The sequence below is a fragment of the Gavialis gangeticus genome, unplaced genomic scaffold, assembly GCF_001723915.1.
Source record: "Gavialis gangeticus isolate Ggan-Ray unplaced genomic scaffold, GavGan_comp1, whole genome shotgun sequence".
In the NCBI taxonomy this organism is placed as follows: Eukaryota; Metazoa; Chordata; order Crocodylia; family Gavialidae; genus Gavialis; species Gavialis gangeticus.
In genome coordinates, this window is record NW_017728998.1 from 20288455 (window position 1) to 20293215 (window position 4761).

A 4761-nucleotide genomic window follows, 5' to 3' on the forward strand; every position below is an offset into this window, starting at 1 on the left:
GCCCCGCAAACTTGCGGGCGGCTCCGCTCCGGCGCGGGGCTCGCCGCCCGCTGCTGCCTCCACCCCGGGGGAGTTTACCTCGCACAAACTTTGGGCGCCTGGGGGTCACTGGCTTGATGGCTGCCAGCCCCAGGTGGCATAGTGCTCTGCCTCCTCTTCAGCCCTTCGCCAAGCCCCCGAATAAACTTTTTTTAAAAAAAAAAAAAAAAGCAAAAGAGAGTCGGGTCCCGGTGGTTTTGCACAGCATCCCCGTGGCTGAGGCAGTGCCACCCAAAGTGGCATCTTCCTCCTCCCCCCGCCCCCACGCACGGGAGGTTTCCCCCGCAATAAACTTTCAGCAGCGTGTGTCCCCTGTGTGCGGAGCCCTGGGGACGGCTCTTTCCTTGACCTCCCCCCTCCCGCATGGCTCCGGCGGGGTATTGCTGTGCAGCCCTCGAGAGCTTGGGGATGGGCTGTGGGGGGGTGTGTGCGTGTGTGCACACTGCAAATAAAAGTCAGGCTCTGTGGACCAGGAGGAGGTTAATTTTAAAACTCCAGCGCCTACTAGCCGCAAAGAACTGTAAGTGCAAAGAAGTTATGTAATTATTATTATTGTGTGTTGCCGTAGTTGCAAAGGTCAAGCCATTTTTATAGTTAAAGGGAAATCAGAAGTGCTTGTCGTCACCCGAGAGCTCTTCCAACAGAGACAGGAGCTGATGCGTGGGGCTGCCACTCTCGGCTCTCCTGACACTTTGGGCTGAGCGGGGAAGGCTGCAAACTGGTTAACTGCTCTTCTTTTTTTCTTTTTCAATCCCACCATCGAGGAACAAAGTGGAGAAGGCAGAAGCCCCTCAGATTGAGGTTTCTGAAAGTTATCTTCCATGGCAGGAATAAACAGAAACTTTTTTTCCTGAGGGTAGTTTTTATTTTTTTTTTTATTATTATTTTTTTTATTTTGAGAGAGAGCGTACAAACTACAGGAGAAGAGGGAAATTTTCTCATTAAAGTTACATCCCTGCAGTTAGTTCAATTACTTGATATATGCAGAAGATGTTGTAAATTTAAAGATTTAAATAGCTTACAAAGATGCCAGAGGCTCCATCAGTTAATTTCCTTAATTTATGGATTTTTAGCTGAGCTTCTGAAATGAAAAGGAGAATGAGAACTAGGTCAGCTGAGAGATTTGCATCCAGTACAGACTCAGATTTGTTTGCCTTGACCATCCTACCAGCCCAGGTATGTTTCATAGCTGGGGCAACTGTTTCTCCGTTGACCCTTGAGGCATGTCACTGTTTCACCTGTGACAGCGCAGTGCAAAAGGGTGGATTTTATTTGCAGCTAACCTCTGAACATAAGGATGGCTTTGAAGAGCTGCTTCACCCTAGCACTGGACAAGAGCCTAGCCAAGTCGTTTCCCTTTTACAGCATTCTGTTCAACAAGTGCAGTTCCCCGGGGAGGGAGGGGAGCACTGAGATGCAATGCCTTGTGCAGCCAAAGTCAAATTATCTTCTTGGTGGGGCACAGACTGAAGATCTGATAAAACTCAGCAAGTTGATTTTTTGTTTAATCTGTAGGTTGCTCAGCACCAATTGTAAAAGACAAGTAAGAATCTTGAGCAGCAATGAAAACAACATACAAGCTAATGCTCCTGAATCAAGGCACAGTACAGGGGAAGTAGAGCTTATAAAATTATCTTCCTGAACAACAAGTAGACATTGCTTCCTCGCTCAACCCCAACCCATCTCCACAAGGTGCCATACAGTTGTGCTGCATGATAATACATGGTGTGATTAATACAGATCTTTTCCTGTTTGTTTGCAGATCAAAGCAAAGACACAATAGCAGCTGAGGATGAAAAAGACAAGCATATTGATTGCAGGCAACTTGTTCGGCATTGTTTTTATGGTGTCTAGAAAAGGACAATGTTCTTGAGAGGATTTTTTTGCCCATATGAATGTAGAAGATATTAAAGGTATACTGGATATCTCTATGTGCACTCACTCAGTTCTTTCTTCTCATTCAAGTGTGTGGATGCTTCTTTGTTGTTGTGTTCAATATGTATGAATATATACATATGAATTAATACTTAAAAGATTGATACAAACTAAACAGTTTTAGGAAGCAACATTGCAATATGATTAGTATTGGTGTTCATGATTTACCATTTCTTTTCCCACTAGATGAAGTTTCTAAGATTTGCAAGGTACATGTCAAGGACGGGTATATAAATGGATTTTTATTTATTCACAACTCCAAGACTAATTGCTTCTCTTTGCCTGAAGGCCAAGAGATTGGTTTTAATATGACACTTCAAAAGTATTCATAGAACTACAGAGATACTAAGTGTCATTGTTTAAGAGAGAAATCTCGCTATGGTACTTGTGACCCTGAAAATAAAATCTTCCACTTTATTTTGAATTCTAACATTGTTGTTTTTCAGAGTTTCTCTTAAAGCTCAACTATTAAAAAAAGGTACAAAGGAAAATACTAAATACTATGCAGCAAACACAAAAGAAACAATTTTACAAGTGAGCATAACTTATTTTCTTAACCATATGATTATGCCCTTTTTAAAACAAACCAAAATTTATGACATAAGAATTTCTGAGCTCAGATTTAGAATGTTGTAATTAAATCAGATAGGTCAAAGGATAGCTTTCCCTAAGTGTTTTAAAAGTTCTTGACTAAATGTCAAACATGTATTTTATGAAGGTATTAAATAGCACAGATAGTAAAAAAATAAATTTCTTTATTAATATTTCTTTCTTTCCTATTGTAGATCTTTAACTATGGATTGAAATGGACAGAACCATTTTGCATTTCATCTGGTTCCATCTTGTTATCCCATAGTTTAAATTTGATTTTGGTAAGGATGCTAATCAAATAATGTTTTGTCAGTCTTACTCAGCATTGAAATAGAAGCCTTGTTAAAGTTACTACATTTCAGCTTTCGACAACCTCTGCTCATGCTATCCTGAAACAACACGTCACGTGTATTTAATATCAAGGAATTTAAAATAAGCAATATTGCGAACTCATACACAACTTCAGTTTTTCAGTCATATAACTCCTTTCAGTCCAGCTTTATTGGGGCTTTAAAATAATCATCTTTGAAAATTAGGAAGCATATCAACAAATGTTGAATTTAGTGGAAAATAAAACCACCTTGTTTCCATGAATACTGGAATCTCAGTAACAGCTTCTTAAATATTATTTGTTACTTATTCCAAAAAAGAATCTTAATAAACATGAACATTGCAGTCTGTGCTCAGTATTGTTGCCACATAGGCCTTGCTCTGCTTCGCCATTTTACTCCTCCACTCACTCACCTGGTTTGTGTTATGTCTAAAATTAAGGGCTGATGCTGCTTTCACAGAAGTCAGTTATAATTCTGCCTTCAAAAAGTCCAGGATCAGATCCAAAGATTATAATGACTTGGGACAAAGACCTAGGTTTTGGATTTCTGTAAGGTGCTTCATGTTGTTTTTGGACATTTTATAAAGTATCAGTAATAACAATTAAAGATACTGATCACTTGAGAATATTTTTAAAATCCAAGTACTGAACTCTGAAGGATTAGGGATACTAGGGTTATGTCTACCCTGCTATGGAGGATCCATTTTAATGACACCCTCAAGTCATAAATACCAACTTCCACTAAAAAACTCTAAGTTCAACCCCCAGCATCAGTTCAACTTAACCCAGAAGGTCTGGTGGACTTCAGACCGACCTCCCGGACAACCCCAGTGTGTTTTGTTCCACGTGCGCAGGAAGTCTGCCAGCCACAATCCTACAACTCTCAGTCCTAACTTCTGCCTCTTCTTCACCCCAGTTTGTGTCTCTGCTGCCTGTCATGAAAGTCAAGCCAGAAGAAAAGAGAAGTAATCTGCAATATATTCTTAGGATGGCTCTGATAGAGAAACAGGAAATGCAGTGAATACAGCAGCAAGGCAGGCCATAAGGTAAGATATAGATGGGAGAGTGTTGTTCATGTGGCTGGGGCTGGCTGAGGGCCACACTTAACTAGTGTAAATATAACATATGTGGCAGTTCTTTGAAACCTAAGATCTTCATTATGAGTGACACTTCTCCCTGTTCATGGCTCAGTGGCCATTGTATCATAAAGGTACTTTTGTCTGATGGAAAAAAGAACTGCTGAGTGAAAAATGCTTCCGAAGTAATTTCTGGACCCAAGAAACCTTTGCAGCGTTTATAAGCATGGGCAGAACCAGACCTTCTCTCTGGAAAAATGAGGTTACACAGAGAAGTACATAAGAGACAAGACCAAGATGCAGCAGGTCTTGTAACCAGCCCTCATATTTTAACAATAGAGAATGAGATTGACCCAGAGGATGTGAAGAGCTGGTGAGTTGAGTTTCCGACTGGAAATATTCTGGCCGTGTGCAGAAGCAATTATTTGGGTCAGAAACCTCAAAAGATAAAATACCTTGGACAGCCCAACACTTCTTGGTTCTGTCAGCATGAAAAAATAAAAAATGAAGTAGGGAAATTTCCCAGGGCAGACAAGGACGTGGAGTGGGTTTAAAGCCAACTGTAGTGGTAGTCAGACTGTAATGAGAAGTTCATCCTGGTGTTTCCCAGTCAGACTGGCATTATAGTTTGCCATTGGTTGGGAGAGGAGGAATGTCATGGGAGTGACCTGCAGAAAACACTCCGGGCGAAAGTTTGTCTAAGTCTACCCCAACACAAGTCTATTCCACGTAGTTGGTCCAATAAAAGATATCATCTGCAAAAAACCTTGTCTCATGGGAGCATTAGTT

General features: G+C 40.9%; 1 protein-coding gene and 1 long non-coding RNA gene across 3 annotated transcripts in view; one reads left to right on the plus strand and one right to left on the minus strand.

Annotated features, from left to right (window-relative positions):
* Positions 1 to 355, minus strand: part of KCTD15 (potassium channel tetramerization domain containing 15) — an 83153-nt gene extending 82798 nt beyond the window's left edge. Inside the window, exon 1 of the mRNA XM_019505583.1 lies at positions 79 to 355. The gene's annotated coding sequence lies outside the window, so the exon portion shown is untranslated. The remainder of the gene's footprint in view (positions 1 to 78) is intronic.
* A 127-nt stretch (positions 356 to 482) lies between these two features.
* LOC109289523 lies at positions 483 to 4302 on the plus strand. 2 transcript variants are annotated; one of them, XR_002095392.1, is made up of 4 exons: positions 483 to 559; positions 1802 to 1952; positions 2760 to 2846; positions 3813 to 4302. It is a non-coding gene; the product is annotated as an uncharacterized LOC109289523 (long non-coding RNA). The 2 variants fall into 2 exon arrangements; XR_002095391.1 differs by lacking the exon at positions 483 to 559 and adding an exon at positions 586 to 1215.
* Positions 4303 to 4761: the final 459 nt, after the last annotated feature.